This window comes from Lineus longissimus, chromosome 3 (assembly GCF_910592395.1).
Source record: "Lineus longissimus chromosome 3, tnLinLong1.2, whole genome shotgun sequence".
NCBI lineage: Eukaryota > Metazoa > Nemertea > Pilidiophora > Heteronemertea > Lineidae > Lineus > Lineus longissimus.
Genome location: NC_088310.1, coordinates 13,048,328 through 13,066,562, shown reverse-complemented (window position 1 = coordinate 13,066,562; position 18,235 = coordinate 13,048,328).

Sequence of the window (18,235 nt, the reverse complement as noted above, 5' to 3'; positions counted from 1 at the left end):
ACAAAGCACCAAAAACCTGCCACTTAAGATCAGATCAGAAGTTACCTACGTGGTGCCAGTACCCACAAGTACATGATTGACACCTAGATCATTTGAAGAAAAAATTGGCAGCAGAACCATGTGTGCATGGAGGGAGGTATTATAATATAAATACTGTGGAGACGCAATGTATTATTGGTCGTCCCAACATTGGGAGCTTTCATCCCCACCAGCCATATCAGATGGCCAACTGGTTTCCCTCACTCGACCAGAAAACTCATCAAAAGATACGAAAGATGTTGAGATTCAGATTACATTTGCTTGTTGTCTGCTGGATTCTGACCATCCATATGCTGAGTTGTTGCAGTCCCAGAACCATCGCTAATTCTAGTATTTATGATGCACCTACTGTCACAACCTAATTCAGCTGGTTATTCATGGTTATTTGCCTCTGATTTATCTGGTTATATCCTGGTGCAAACCTAATTTCTCAACATGACAAAATACTTTCACCAGGGATATGGTCTGCAATTTGCTGTTAGGCGAATTGCCCAATACTAGTTTCCATTGCCGTTGCAGTAATGGGGTGTGTGAAGACGTCAAGGAGTTGTGTGGTGACGTCAAAGAGTGCAGTCGTCTTCATGCAGCGTAGGTGGAACTAATAACATGCAAATGGACACAAGGTACATAATTATTACAGTGTAATATTATCAGTGCAGTGCCCTAGTAAGCGCGCAGCGCCTTTAGGTTGGGGGGAAACCCCCCAAACCCCCTGGTTGGGAACCTGCTATAGTTCCTTCCGCCATTTTTTTGTTTTGATAGACAGTTTTCTCCGTGTATCGCTTTAGCAGTAACTCAACTCCATCATCATTAATAGCCGGGAAAGAAAGCCCCCCCCCCCCGCTAACCCCCGTCCTTCTGACATTTTATTAGCTAGTGCATTGGGGGAAGGCCCCTCAACCCCCCTAATGGCCTCTCAATAAGTCCTTCTGAGCTGCTTACCCCGGGGCGCTTGAGTGGAACCTCCAAACCTTCATGATGGTGCAGTCCTTTGACACGTTTAACCCAGAGCGAGGAAGAGGTACTCCTTCGATGGTACCCTAACTGCAACCCTCAACCATCATTACCCTTCCTTTTCACTGGCATGATATTGGCAAGACTACCAAGAGGTCGTACTGGTGGCTTCTTTGAGACAATTGCTTGTGGTCGTACCTGGGCAACCAATTCAAGGGGTCAGGGATCAGGTTTTTCCCCCACCAACATGTTGCCGAATGGTTAATGCATAAAAAATTGGTTGGAAAGGGTTTTTGCAGGCCAAGAGACTTGAAGACACTTGACTCTTGAGGAACACCAGACTGATGAACAAAGAACCTGAAGAACATGAAGAACATAGAATCCTCTTCTTCCCTTGGAGCATAAAAAGCCTGCTAGCGAATATTGATTATTCTCTTCAGAAAAAACCAGAAGATCTGCAAAACCAATGGTACCCCATACAAACAGACATTCCTCCTTAAGGTGTCTTCGGATCCCACCACGGCCCATGTGGAATTCGTTCAAAAGGTTTATTGAAATCTCAAAATAAAATTTTTTTCTCGAACGCCTGCCCGTCTTTTGCTTCATTATTTCGGGATTATATCCATTTTAAGCATCTTTTGGATATTATCGCTAAAGTATCAAAAATCAAAACACATATGTCGGGGGGCAAACCCCCTCAAATTGAAGTGTGATTAAAAAACAGTGTGAATATTCATGTGGTTCTCTCTCGGAGCTCAGAATAGTCGAGTTGCTTCATTCGCGCGTTTATCTCTTCTGGCGGCCATTTTAAGTCAAATTTAAGCCATTTGAAACGAATCCATGGACTTGAGAAACATTGTTTACATTGGATACGTCGTATGCACGTTAACCATAGTAGCGCTTCGCAGAAAAGCCTTCGGCTTTTCTGTTGCGCGCTTATTATGCGAGGTGGGGCCTGGTGCTTTACAATGGTCAAATGAACCGACTGTTGTCTGGACGTTGATGAAGTGGATGCAGCCAAATGTTTGGGATGGTCTTTTTTGTATGTGAAGAAAAGAAGATAAAGAGTTGGTTAACAAAATGAACTTTATTGGTGCGGCAGATATTTGATGCCTTTCGACAGATATTTGAAGCCTTTCGGCAGAAATTTGATGCCTTGCGGCAGATATTTGATAACGCTCTCCGGGAATGGAAAGCAGTAAAACGAGTAAGCACACCTTACTCTGATGTGGGAACAGCAAGTGCTTTACTGGACTTGAAATTTGCCAACGACTCCTCTTGCAATTACCAACAACAGCTAATCTGTAAAAAATGAGAAGAGAAATTAACACTGACTGAATAAAAAAGGGTGACATAGACTGGGAAATGTACACCACCGGATACAGTCTGTGCTTGATCAAGCATTTGTCAGATGATGTCCTGAACAAGGCATCTATAGAAGCAAATGCAGAAAGAGACTTAACCTTCGAAGGGCACAATTATTACTCAGTGAAAAGTCAGTCCTGTGGGCTGTTTTCCAATTCAAAATAAAAGTGTAACCTCTTCAAATTAGTCTCACAGACTGAACCATAACACTCAACAGCCAACCGTGCCCGCATGATGTGAGCCGAGAGCTGGGCTTAAGGATGAGCGAGTGGTGTGCTACATTTTGAAAATTGTCTATCGTTTACGACATGTGACAGAACAGGATCTAGTGGACTTAATGATGAGGTACTATCAAATAGGGTGTCCATCAAATGAATCATGAGGGCCTGTTGAGTTATACTCTACTAAGCCTATATAGAGCTAGGCTATCGTTTTTTTGGTCTTTTTTACAGCCTACAGCACAGCCATGCACAGCGCAGTGTACTGACAGTACAGGATTGCAAACCAAAAACATGAGCATTGCTGCGTAACGAAACTGCAGTGGAATTCATACTACGATGTCATAATGTGAATTTCAAAATAATTGTTGTCACGGCCAATGACCAGACAGGGAGAAAACAAACGTAAATGGCGAGATTTGTTGCAAAATTGCCAAGACGCAAGAAAACGGCCGCCATTTAGGCCTAGAGTTTATACCCCGAACCATGTCGATTGCTTGATGGTGTCATACCCCAAACCATGTCCCTTGGTTGATGATGTCAGGAGTTAAAAATAGATTGGGGCACACAACGGGTTAGTACCTAAAAAAGCCAAATCACCCCAGTTATTTCAGTGTCTTCCGACCATGATCTTCTAACACTAATAGTGATAATCTTCTAAACGGAAAACCACAGGCAATCACGACTGTAAGGCTACTATAAAACACCAGGGCCCGGTTTCACAAAGAATCTTAAGTCTGTTTTGGTGACTTAAGTATGAGAATTTCTTAATTTTTGTCTTAAGTTGATTCACAAAGAATCTTAACTCGCCTAGCCGACTTAAGTACCCCAAAAACTTAAGCACGGTAGCTACCGTACTTAAGTCGGAATGAAGGACACAAAATGGCGGAAATTCGCCGGCACAACCGGCCTGTCCTTCGATATTTGATGGCCCGAGGCCCAGAAAGACGCCTCGTAGACCATCAAAACCCCTTGGAGAAGTACTCCGCCAAGGGGGTGAAAGACAGATATCGTTTCCTGCCCGACACAATAATGGTCTTCGTTGAGGTATTCGGCCCAAAGTTGACGCGTCCGACCGACCGTGGCCATGCACTGCCTGTCATACTACAAATTTGCGTGTGTCTCCGTTTCCTTGCTTGCGGGTCCTTCCAAATAATGGTCGGGGATGGAGATGGACTGTCGAAAAGTTCCGTGTGTCGTATCGTGAAGGCCACCATGAATGAAATCATCAAATATATGAGCGAAATCATAAAATTTCCGAGGGGCGACGAAGCCACAGAAACAAAGAAGCGTTTCTTCGCAGTTGCAGGTATTGTATCAGTTCCCATCTCATGTGCTCCACGCCCACTACTATTTATAGTGCTCCAATCAGCAAAATGAATGACAAAAATCGATAGGTGAACATGCATATTAAGCAGGTCAAACCTCTCCAATCAGCAAACGGTGAATGAAGAAATCGCTGTTGGTAACCGTGAATATTTTAACAGGTCAAGGACAGGTCAAACTTCATCAGCTGTTTTTTTCCATCACACACATGTGTCGTGTGTCAGGCAGGCGGTATTTGCACCACGCCACCACGGGCACCACGCGACCACCACGCCACCACGCGAACAGGCGGAGCGATCATAATGACGATATCAAAATAGCGGTCGATTCATTGGATCATGGTTTCTTAGAACAATTATAGATGGCGTTGGCTGCTATCCTAGCTTCTCTGATGCCCGTTCTTGGGATTATTGGAATAAAGGCGTACGCCAACTACGGAAATACGTACTGAATTACCGTTGAGTAACTAGACCTACTCCAACTGACGACTGACCTGCAAAAACCATACGAGTACGAGTGGGTTATATAGTCTCCCTTTAAAGGGGTGGCCGTTCGTTTGGGTGGGGTGGGTTGGGGGGGGGGGGAGGAGTTAGATTTATCACTCACTCGAACACGTGTGCATAGTTTCAACATACTGTTGTGTGGGAGACCCTTATTGGCGACTTTGTGTAACTTTATATTGCCTACCTAGCTGTTGCCTATAGTTTCCCATTAAAGGGGGACTATGTAGGAGCAGGGGGTCAAATTGGCCAACTTTAGCTGACTTATAAACAGAGTAAGGGCATTAGGTCTTATTTGATTCATCACTGAATGTATCCCTGTTACAGGCGTGACTAGGTTAGGACAAACTGTGAGAGGTGAGAGACTCACTGGCTACTTTGTGTAACTTTATGTTGCCTACCAAGATGCTGCCTATAGTGCCCCTTTAATGGACATGTCTCGAATCTTATGCATTCTTTAGGGAAGGTGAATCACTAGGCTTCCCAAGCCAACAAGCTTGGGAATTCTTCTTCTTATCTTCAATATTGTGATCATTATTATACATTGTATATTATTATTATAATCGACGCGCCCGCCTGACCTTTGAAGACCTTTGTTCAATGGACACCAAAGCCTAAGTTGCATTCTGTCATCTGTAGCTGTGACTAATGACACATCTACAAAATAAGTCAGTTTGATGAGAAAGTAAAGGTTTCAAACCAAAACAGGTGCCCTCTGTATTGGAACTCATTTGAACGCAATATGTTGCGTAATGACTTTGGTTATAATCATGCGGAGAATGAAAGGCTGGGCTGTATCCGTCAGTACCTGACTGACGATTGGACCCATCGTTTGCATTTGGTAACCCCCCCCGTTTTTTTAATGGTGTGATAAGATCTCTCATGACAAACGGTTGGACACGGATGTATAGCGGCTTAATAATAGCCCTGCTTTTTGCGAATGCCATTAACAAGTAATAAATACTCGTAAATCCCGTCAGGCAACAACGCAGTATACCAACATGCCATCTATAATTGGTAGGTGTAACCACAACTCTCAAGTGTCTGTGGTCTGATGGTCTGTTTTGATATCGTCATTATGATCGCTCCGCCTGTTCGCGTGGTGGCGTGGTGGTCGCGTGGTGCCCGTGGTGGCGTGGTGCAAATACCGCCTGCCCGTGTGTCATCATGGAAGCGAAACTGTGTGGTTCAATGCTGTTGTTTGTCTCTTGAAAACCGGCTGTTAGATTGCTGGAAACTTTATAATCATGTTAAGGTATCTATGCAGCCATCTATTATAATGAATACTCGCATCCGCGCCACTGTGACTGTGCAGTTGAGTTGATCGAGTGTAGACTGTAGTTAGTTGTCGACTGTCACTGTTGTTGTCTTGTGTGCTTGTGTATTTTTGTCCACCAATGACCATCATCCATGGCATGTAGGGATTGTTGGTCAGTCAGGTCTGGCCTATACTCGATCATGAGTATGCAGTATGTTCTATAGTTTTCTTGTACCAATATCATCCCTCCATGCATTGCATACTGCATCCATAAAAATGCCCTCAACTCACTGAGGTGGATGTCGACCAGGGCGGGGCGCGGTCGGGGAATGATATAGTTAGTTAATACAGGTCAGTTTGTGTGTTGCCTAATGGTTCTTCCACTTTGATTTTAGGTTTCCCTAACGTAATCGGTGCTTTAGACTGCACACAGATAAAGATTCAAGCCCCATCTCAATTTGAGGATGTTTATGTCTGTCGCAAATCCATTCACAGCATCAATGTTCAGGTAAGCATGTGTGAATAGAACACTTTCAAAAGTCAGTTGGTAGCCCTGCCTAGTAACGAAATGTGCACATAATGTCTGTAGGCCTACACCAAAGTACAACAAACATGCATTGCATTTATTACCAGATGACCGGCTGGCTGGCTTTTTCATTTAGTCATCTTGGAACAAGATCAGGTTCACTTTCAAAGCCTGGCTCATTGGAGGCCTGATCTTGTTTAAGAGATTGCATGTCCATCTGAAATATGAATATCCTGATTCCTGGCATAGTATGAATTAAAATCATTGCTAAGTATGAAAATGTTTGAAAGTACAGTGTTTCTGCCAGAAAAAAATTCAAGAGGGGGAACCAAACCCCAAATTCCTGGTCGAAAGAGCAAATTTTGGCTGTTTTTCGGACAATCTTGGCAGTTGCCCCCCCCCCGGCAGAAACCCAGAAATAATATTTCAATTTCCACTTTTTGGTATTGCAGATGATATGTGATGCTGATCGCATTGCCACAAATCTTGTAGCCAAATGGCCGGGAAGTGTTCACGACAGTAGAATATTCAAGGTGTCGTCCATTGGCCGAGAACTTACTAACCAAGGTAATTCAGACATGTGTGATACCCACTAAAAACAAGTAATTTAATAGATAGATAAATAATTTAATTGGAACTTCGTCAACATTTATAACTAACATACATGTAGTAGAAAAGAAATTATCACATAGGCATACTACTGGATCAACAGTATCATGCTTATTTGAAAAATATATAATATATAAACGAGAAACCCCATGTTATGTATAAAATGACAAAAAAACATTGATATTCTCGTATTCAATAAATTAGTGTAAAATTCATTCATTTTGAAAAAAATTATTACATTTACAATATTGTATTTACAATTTCAGCTCCACATGATGGATTCCTTTTGGGAGACAAAGGTTATGCACTTGAACCATACCTGATGACACCTTATCGGAATCCAACACCTGAAGAAGCCAGATATAATGCCGCCCAAGCACGAACCAGGACACGAGTTGAGCAGGCCTTTGGCATTTTAAAGAGGCGGTTCCATTGCTTGCACGATGAAATTCGGCTGGTCCCAGAACAGGCCTGTAAAGTGATAGTCTGCTGTGTAATCCTCAACAACATTGCACTGAAGCGGCAGGATGTGATGGAGCCACTCTTGGAGAATCAATATAGCCTTGATCCCATTGACGACGATACTGTAACTGGAAGGGTTGTAAGAGATCATTTGCGTGATACCTTCTTTCAGTTCTGATTGTGCAAGCATGCAAATGTTTTTAGCTCAGCTGACAAAGTCAGCGGAGCTAGTCAAATAGCTATTCGATTGGTGTCCGTCCTTCCACCCATCCTGCCATCCTTCCATCATGCCATCTGTAGACAAAGTTGGGCATTTTGTAATCATACAACCGAGGCACTTCAAATCTAGTCTTGCTTATAAACACCGCAGAAAATGTTGCTTGCGGAAAAAAATTTGGGCGATTCGACTCAAATTCAGCTCCCCAGGGGGCAAAATGCGTAAATGAAAAAACAATTTTTTGACGCTCTATTCAAGCAGATAAAAGCTTGAAATAAAGTTGAAAAGGTCTTCATGATACAGAAGTTTTGATATAAAATAGATTAGTGTCGATTTATATCACCAGTTGGCGGTAGTGAGCAAAACTGTTGTTTGACCCCGGATGACCCCGCTTTAAATTTCCCGCCGAGGTTACCTGGAGTACTATCGTCAAGAAAATGGCGGTGACATTTTTATTTCTACCGGAGCGATGATTTGTAAGTGACGAATTTTCTTTTTAAAGCCTTTACGGAAACGTATTTTGGTACGAAACTTCACACGTTTATAGAAAAGATCAACGAGAATGTGTTCAAATGCCCTCATAACGATGAGTTCAACAGAATTTGGTCAAAACAACCTTCGAATGGAGTCAACTTTCTTTGCGAAATTGAAGCGACCACCTCATTATTTATCGTAATTTATGCAGATCTGAGTCCAGCTGATGGGTGATGTTCTGATTTGTGTTCAAACTATTGGAAACTTCGGAAATTAGTTCTATTAGTTCTACTATTCTGCAGGAGTATATTATAGCCATTGATGTTGACAGCTAAAAGCACGAAAACTTTGTTCAGGTTTCTCGTCCAATCACGTGACCTCTCCAACACTCGATAATGCACTCTTTTCGTCCACGTTTTAGACCAATCTTCGGCCTGAACATGAAATCTAATAAGCGCAGTACTTAAATCAGATGTTTCTCTCGCCTTGAAAACATTCCAGGGTAAAATCCATTGAGATTAGCCGAGTTAATCCACTTTTTCCGTGCCTAAAATCTCTGCCGCTGAATTCTATAAATAGAAACTATTAACATCGCGGCAGTGTGGTTCCCATTGTGCGCCCTCCCACTTCACACCATGTCAGGAACTTTCACGGAGAGAGAGGGCGTGCGGTAAGAAGAATGGCCAAAATGACGTCACGTTTTCCTGGCAATGTCTCTTGCCCGACCAGTCAAGCATTGGGAAAGCATCTTTACAGACAACGTTAGAACTAGAAAACGAATATGTTAATTTGCAAAATTAAAAGCAGATTTCACCACTAACCAGCCAAATCGGAATACGACGGCGCAAAATGTTCTCGCTTTCCTCCTGCTAAAAAACCTTGTTCCCGCACTCCTATTTTAATTTATGCCAAGGAATATGATATGATCTGTTTTCACTTTTTTGTAATTAAATGGTATTCATATAATGAGATCAATAGTAGTGTCCGTGTCAGATCCCATCATGGAGGTATAAATAATTATTTATACCTCCATGATCACATCGTTCAACTAGTCTTCTCTCCCCAGGTGCCTCACACGGACCTTCACGTCCCCATACTCAAGACCAACTCTTACAATATCGCCCTCAAAACAACCCTGGAGTCATGAATTCACAGGTGCTCCTGTGAAATCTCAGTTCTAGTTTATTGATCAAACTTTATCGAGGGTTATCGAATCGAATGGATGTGTCGATCGTCGGGGCGGATTGATATGTGGTTAGGTTGTGCGTCCAAGGCGATACGGTCATTCAGTTAGTTTGAGAAAGAGCATGATCATGAAGATGCGTGTTGTGTTATCATGACTGGAAAATAAGTTGAAGTTATTATTAGTACTACAATTCTTACATGAGTAAAAAGTAGACGTTTTAAGCAACACAATAATGTTACTCCCATAAAAAAACTGTCAATTCTCCTTACCACTCACAGAAGCCAAGCCATTGCTGTTAAGTTATGCAGGGGCTTAATCAATTACTTGCACTCCATGTGGGGTGAATAACATTACCTTTTGAACGGCTGGCTGTAGGGGGATGATTGGAACAGCCGGTATACCTGCTGACCTGCTGAACCGAGGTTAATGTTATTTTCAATCAACGATTGCAGGTCACCTGATTTTCGAGATTTCGCGGGAAATGAAATTGTAAACAAACACATGTGTGCAGTTCAAATGTAAACAAAAATGTATTTTTGGTAGTTTTGGTTGCTGGACTTGGGTTTTCCCGCAGTTAGGAGCTGGGGTCAAATTGGTGGTCTATTGTTTATGGGTGCTGTTTTAGTCAGAGGTAGTCCTTGATTATGAAGGGATTTTCAAATTAAGGTGACCATGGTCTTTTTATGTGCTCACCACAGCTTTCAATACTTGATGTATCTGAAGAGGCGCGCGGAACCTGACATGGCCTTACCAAGGAGCTGCTCACGGTGCTGAACTTCTAGCTTGCCTGTCGACTAAGTGCCTTTTTGGCCGAGACATTGCTACATGTAGGAGGAGCACACATTTTAAATTAATAGTAGTGATAGTACAGTTGGTTCGAGCCATTTGGAAGCCGACATGTGAAGGCCTATCTGGGTTCTCCTTCTTCTCCGTATAAAAAGGGGCATATTGCTGACTAAGGAACAAGGCATATTGACATTGCCTCATCATCTCTATGGGACCAATTGATATACTTTTATATGCACGCATACATCATGCCATTTCAAGGTCCGAGTCTGTTGACAATTGGTTTGATTAATTTGTCTCTTCGATATTGCTCCTTTATTGCATTAGATTTTCATCGCAATTCAATCTAATCAAGATATAGCCAATTTGAACCTGTCTGTGCCAAGGGTAGATTGGTTCCAGATCGACTCACTAGGGATTCGCAGTAGAGCACAATGTCATGAAAAACGACCCTTTGTATTGTAAATTCCAATCACCTGCAGGACAGGTCAATTTCTCTCAATAAAATTAATTTTGTTGACTCCTGTAATCCCTACCTTATTAAAAAAAAAGATAGTGGTGTTAGTCCCAAACTGGTAATTTCTATTTATTTTGACCTCTGTTAAATCAGGATACCTCTCAATTACAGACAGCATTTTGTATCCTTGTGCTGTACAACCCAGCCTGGACATATCACAGTTGTCCATGGATAAGTCTCATCCTCTCTGACACTTCTTTTCTGTAAACCTACCGATACAACATACTGAACTAGGGATATCTTCCGTTGCCTCCTGTAATATTTACATACCATGGCTGATTAGTTCAATCATATTTCATCCAGCTGGCAGCTCTGCATTGGAAATTTTAGTGGCATAACGTGTTCTCTTGACCTTCAAACAGTAGTATAAAGCCGATATTTACTACTTTACACCCTCCGTCCTATGTTATTAGGTCATCCAGCTGAGCGCCAGGCCCTTGGGCCTCTTGTTTATGATATTTTAAGAGGAAACCTAAGTGAGTTGGCCATAAAATTGCATTTTAAAGAATACATGAGTTAGGGGCAAAATCCGTGTGCTATGTGAATCTATGCCTTCTATAGGTACGAAAAATAGTATTCAAACTTTGGTTCATACATCTTGTACTGTTTGGCATGTTTGATATTTGTACTTTTTGTGGCAAATTTGGATGTTTTTGATAGAATGTCTGACAGATCAGGGCCCGGTTGCACAGTCAGCATTAGGTTAACAACAACTTAAGTGCTAATGCTTGATTTAAAATCTCACTTATGTAGCAGTTGAATATCATCGACTTGGAATTTTTAACAGTAATCCTTAATATAATACCATTTTAATTGATAACTCTAGTCTTACATTAGTGAGATTTTAAAGCCAGCATTAGCGCTAACGTTGGTGTTAACCTAACACTGATTGAACAACTGGGCCCATAGTCATAGTCAGTTTTTCCTAGTTACTATAATCAGGTGAAGATGGAGGACAAAAGTAGAAGTTGGTCGCTTAGGCAGACGCTACAATGGTTGCATAGAGCTTCACGCTTCACTCCTCACGCCTCATGCTTTACGGTTCACGCGTGAACCGAAGAATTAACAAGGTATTTCAATGAGCCCTGTTACTTAGGCCCTCATAGGGGCATGAAAACTTGATTGACTGCAGATTTAATCCTTTTGCAGTTTGGCCATTTTTAGCTTGATGTAATCAGTTTTAAGGCCAACTAGAGCTATCTGACAGTCAATCAACTTTTGTTGCTGCTGTGCTGCCAACTTCTCCTCTTGCATGACCTCGTAGGAAAGATTTTCAAGGTCTTCCTTAGATTTTTTCGGCTTTGGTGGCTTGACCGAGGCTTTAAGCAGATTGGCAAGTTCTGCCTTGTTCATGTTCTTGTCAATGTTAGTGCTGGGGCAGCTAGCTGATCCTGCTACCCTCTTGTATGTGGACCTTGGTTCAAGAGGGGCACTTCCTAGGGCTGCTGAAGGCTTGGAGGACATACTAGTTATAGTAGAGCTAGGAAGAACAGCTGCAATTCCTCCTGCAGAAGTCTCAGCATCAGCTGATTGTAATGGTAGTCGGAAGTCAAACACGACATTCTTGTGTTCATCTTGCGTCACTGCTGTCCATGCTGAAAGTAGTTAAAGATGTGTAGAAATATGGTTCAACATCAATACATGACATTAGGTTTGCAATGATTAAAACTGTCAAAAGTTGCTATGTTATATCAATCTAATATGATTTTTTTTAGATCGCTTAATTCCGCTCAGCTGACGTTTACTATTCAGTGAAATGAGTCGCTGTGCCTTTTATCTTGATGTGTGATGTGAACAATTTGTTGGGGAATTGTTGGCCTACTGTATGTTTTCTGGCATGTCCAAATAAGGGAGGTTGAGAATAACGACTTATCGCGGACACTTATCGTGTAAAACTGTAGAAAGAGGACAAAATTTGTGTACATATGCATCTGGATGTACGTATAAGTTTCCGTGATAAGTGACTGATCTCAACCTCCCTAATCTCATCAAATCAACCTAATACATGCATGTACCTATCTCAGAGTCGAACCCACTAATAAGGCCCTTGATGCTCGGATCACCTTCGCTCATGGTGTAGTAGGCCTCTTCAGCATCAGTTGGTGGTGGTTGACGTCCCCCACCACCAGTGGCTGGATGACGCATTTCGTCCATTTTTGCCCGTGCTGAAAATGAATGAAAACAACTTATTTATTTCAGCTATTAAATGCAATACAGTCCTGATCATTTTAATCATATCAACACCTCCTACATTCCTAAGATATTTTGCAAACTAATAGATAAACTAAATGACCAATTACATAAATGCAAGTATTTTCGTAAGGGTATGCCTACATGCAGGCCTTGATAAGGATTCTATTATTGTCAAAATGTTTTCATGTGGTATTGATAGTTTAGCATGGTTAGTAGGCCTTCACTTTTACCTTTCTCTTTACTGGTATTGAAACAGGGCCTTATCTGACTTTTTGCAAAATGTTGGTGCTTTCTACTGAAGTCTTAACCCTTACAGCTGCGTGAACTGAACTCTTGACTTCTGATGCATAATCATTTTTTGTGAGAATGGTAAAATGACTTACCTCCATGCTTTATATTCTTGTACTTTTTTTCACATTCTGCACTTGTGCGCACCACTACTCCTGCAGCGCAGCGCTGTACGTAAAATGATATTTCGAAACAGTTCAAGTTCAAATTTGAACTAAGATGTAAGAATGATGCTAAAAGTAACATCACACAACAAAAAGTGCATTGCCATTGACATTTTAAAAATACATGTATCAATATTGCAGTACTAAATTGCAATACCTGGGCCATGATGCCTTATTTGATGATTATATAACCGTAGTAGGCCTACTTAGCAAAACTTCAGTTCCTATATCACTTTGAAATTATCTTGTATCAGCCACTGGACTGTTCTTCTTGTGTTCATATTTTCATTTTAAAGGGACTCTGTAGACAGCAAGGTGGGCAAGATGAAGTTTAAATTAGTCGGGTCTCTCACATCTCGAAGTACATCGAAATCTTCGATCATGCTTGTACGCCGAATATATTCATATATATTAAACATGACCCAGTGCTCTAACCCAGTTTGAACTACAGTGGACACTTCCCTTAGTGGACACCTCTCTATTGAGGATAACCTCTCCATCAAGGACACTAGTTTTGTTCACAAAGTGGTTGTTTCCATTACATTTGACCTTTTTAATCAGGCACCTCTCATGCTCAAGTAAGGACAGCACTTGCCAGTCCTAAGGGTGCCCTGAATAATAGAGAGGTACTGTACTTAAGATCAAGATGACCAATTTAAACCTTTTGGCACTTTGCTCCTGCCTAAATAGTCCCCATTTCTAAAATGTTGATAAACAGATATGATGATGGCATTGTCATTGATCTTGTCAACTCTAGTCTGAAGCATTGATGCACTTGTCATAAATCTTTAACTGTATTAATATTTACACTTTATAGTGAGAGAAATATTATTTTATCATTATATTGATTGATTGTTATCAAAACTCATGTTTTTATTGTTCTTATTTCATATCTGAAATCTTTTCTACGGCTGTGACCAATTAGTAGGTAAACACATAGGGGGATTCCCCAAACGCTGAGTCACACAGCAGCTGCGCTTATCTACATAATACATGCTAATAAGACCTGATTTCCTTCTATTGGCTGAAATCGTCACAGCTCCCAACCACACCTCCAAACGATCTCAAAATTAATGTTTGTTTTCTTTCGGAAATGATGTGCGATTCTGTTCGATTTCACAGCAAAAATAGGCAGTATCGTGTTTAAGTCTGTTTAAGGCGTGGCGAAATTTGAACTTGGGGACACACAAATTTCGGGGTAAGGCGAGTGCATTTAGGGAAGTTTTTCAGTCGGATTGTGAGTGTCTACCATATGCATGCCATGCATGCATGGTGAAGCAGACGACACAACAACATTAGACAGATTCTGCTAATCCGTTTCCGAGATCAGCTCCGGGATGCGAAATTTTTTTCTGCAGGATACTTCTGGCATAGTGTACATCTGACAGCCAATCAGAATTCAAGGCAAGCACGTGTCTTTGTTGACATCATCTTTCCACATGGCGCAATAATGTCAACAATGCCACGTGTTCTGATAATCTTGGAAAGAACAAGTTAGCAAATGGTTAGAGGAGTATATTAGCTAAAATATATTTATTTGCAGTATCTTAACATGTATTTTTATTGTCGAGTGGACTGTATTTATTGGACTTGTCTGTTAAAGGCGCACTGTGCTCGGCAAAATAGCCGAGGTTGAATGTTTATCTGTCAACCGTGTAACTAGTTCTGCTGCATGTATATGCATAGGTGACGCCACCATTCAATTTATTTTGTTTGCTTGTCAAAATGTGTTTTATACAATGGCCCTTCAACAATGTTCAAACTACCAAAATCAACAGCAGACATCGGATACACTGTCCCTTTAATAATTATCAACATTGGCAACACTGTCAGTGTCACTGCCCCTTAAAATTTCACAAATCGCGAGACATCGGATACACTGTCCCTTTAATAATTATCAACATTGGCAACACTGTCAGTGTCACTGCCCCTTAAAATTTCACAAATCAATGCATGCACTGCAATGTAGCGATCAGATCAGCTGATGCCTCTTTTGTACGCATAATATCATCAATTTTACAATGAATCTGTGCAATTCATTCCTAAACACGACGACACAAACCTTGAGTTAAGGAATTAATACCGAGCTGGCGGTCATTGGTTGTATAATCAAGACCGCTCGGGTAGACCGAAAATGCAGTCCAAAACCCGAGGCGCTTCGCCGAGGGTTTTGGACGTAATTTGAGGTCTACCCGAGCGGTCTTGATTATACAACCAATGACCGACAGCGAGGTATTAATTTCTATTCTAAAAGGTTTCAAAATTAAACAAATTAAATACGATTTGAAAGGTATATATGTTCCGTTTTCGTCAAAGAATGATCCAGCCTGGTGTCCGGAACTCCGCCATATTGTTGCTTGTGAAGATGACGTCACGCAGCAAGGGAATTCCCAGTCTGCTAGCTCGATTTCTACCATTTCCTCGTCTTTGACCTCTTCTGAATCCTGACTGACGACCTCGAAAGAGTCCTCGGGTATCCTCCCTACTTCACAAATCCCAATATACCGGGGAATACTTCAAAATCTCGTGTTCTTGACATTGTTTTGTGGGGCTGAGTCGTTGCTTCTTGGTGAAAATAATTCGTCTGCTAAAATTAAGAATTTTATACCTACCCAGGCGGTCATTGGTTACGATACCAAGACCGCTCCGATCAAAACGAGGCGTAATGTATTTTGTATTAGAAACAATGATATACTGTGACTAAGGCCTTTTAGAATTGAGCATAATTGGGGTCAGACAATGAACTATTGTCACATTCACAGTTGAAGTGGCACTCGGCATGCGACTCGGTATCGCCCATTGTATTTGCATTATCATGCATAAATAAACAGTGTGACGTCAAAGATCGCGCCAATTGTGATTGGCTGTCAGATGTACACTGTGGCAGAAGTATCCTGCAGAAAAAAATTTCGCCTCCGGGATAGCGCAGCGCCGCGTCATCATAAAATGTCGTGACGTCATCGATCCGCGCGCACTTTGTATCTATCGCGTTGCCGTGACCCGAGAAAAATCAGCTGTATCCCGTAAGTGTCAAACGGCGCAGGGTTTTCCTAAATTTCTTCTTTATGTGAATTAAAATACCTGATTTGAAGTGCTAAGTAGTTAGATAAGCATATGAAGACCATAGTGAATGGGCAGTTTGCGCAATAATTTCATGGTATTTATGATCATTTCATCCGTAAAGTGAAGTGCCGTTCACAGACCATGACAAGATCTGTGAATCGTGTACTATATTGTGCCTACATGCATGCATTACATACTAGGTACACACGGACACACAGTCCAAGAGCAAACTGTATGTTACTGGTACCCCCCCCCCCCCCCCCCGCCCTCCATATGCGGGTCAACCATACGTGTATCTGTGTTCCAGTCGTATCAAGACCCCCCCCCCCCCCCCGGCTCTAGTCATAGAATTTCCCCTGAGTGAGGTCCCAAAATATGATACATTTAAAATTTGAAACTCGGATGCGGTGCAATTGATAAAACGATCTCTAATTCATTCACTCACTGATCATGGCGACGGATGAGACGCCTGCCATCCATGACCATGACGTCCTCTCCCCCCCCCATGTCAATGAGCAAGGACTAGCTGATGATCTGACAGCTCATAATCTACTCTGACAGCGTTGAAACTTGACTGCATGTTGAGCATGGGGCCTAGGCCTTTATTAAGCTTCTTAAACTGGGACTAGGCCTACTACCCTTTCTCCCTCCGTCTGACTCTGGTCATCATCGGCGCTTCTTATAAATAGTTACTAGTACAAAACATGCTTTTAACCCCCATGCTGTGGATACTGGATGAGAATGAAATTTTCTCACTTGTTCTTGTATATTTTCAGAATCATGGCAACACCCAGCCCAAAGTGTTTTATTCCCTTCACACCAGCAATAGACATCTTAGTTTTAAGAGAAATAGCTGCGGTAAACCCACACGACAATCCTACCAAATGGACTGAAGTTGTGGACAACAGCAATGCGGCTGTTGCCCTCTTTCGCCCTGACGCAAAGGCTTTCACAGAGAGGTCACTGAAGGAAAGACTAGCAACGCTTCTAGCTGCCTATATAAAAGAAGACATGGATTCCCTTAAGAGGTAAGAAATTGATTGAAAGCATGCATGTCCAGTGAAAACGCCTCCAGTAGCTTTTTCTTTTAAATTCAGGATTAAAGACTGAAGCCCTGAATTTAAAACAGAATCTCCAAAATACGCATTTTTAAACGTTTCATTGGTGAATTGTGCTGTAAAAATTGATAGCTTTCTCATTGTCCTTGTAGATCAGGCACAGAGGAGGAGTACGATGAAAGGGAGCAGCTACTGCAGGAAATAAGGGAGTTGAAGAATGAGGCTGAGAATGTGAAAAAGGAGAAGAAGGCAGACAAGGCCGCAAAAAAGGAAAAGGAAGAGTGTCAAGGTGAAGAAATTCGTCGGAAGGCAATGGAGGGCATGACAAGTAAGTCAAATACGGCCAGTTGTTGCAACTGAGCAATGGCGTACATGAATAAATGTGAATTATGAGCTCGGTCAAATTTGAATCCAAGTGCAATACAAAATATATTTTACAAATACCTATATTTGTTGGCTTTGTCATTTCAGAAGAACTGACTCCCAAAAATAGCCTTTGAAATCCACGTTTTCCTGAATAAAAAGAAACATTGGGATCACATTTTGTTTCATTTCAGAAAATCCAACACCAACGAAGAAAGCCAAGTTTGATGTGGGTGATTATTTGGAGAGGAAGGCGGACATTGAGGAAAGGAGGCTTTCCCTTGAGGAGAAGAAGCAAGAGGCTGAGAGGGAGGAGAGGAGGGGTTTCATGGAGGCCCTTCTCAAATTCTGTAACAAATAGTCAGATGAAATAATAAAAGTTGATGCTATACTGTACTTGAAAACTCTTTATCTTTTTGGCTCACCCCTCATGTCCTTTGTAAACACATGAGGACATGGTTCAGACCATTTCATCATGTACACATCTTCAATTCATATACAAGGGTTTGATTCATGAAAAAGTCCCCTTTCCCATAGCAGAGCTTCTCATCTCACTTATTTCCATCTGCCTGAGTGGATGAAAAGCAACGTGGTAGGAGGCACTGCAGTGAGAGTTTGAATTACATATACACTGTACATGTAAAATGCAATAACTGATCCTTGGCTACA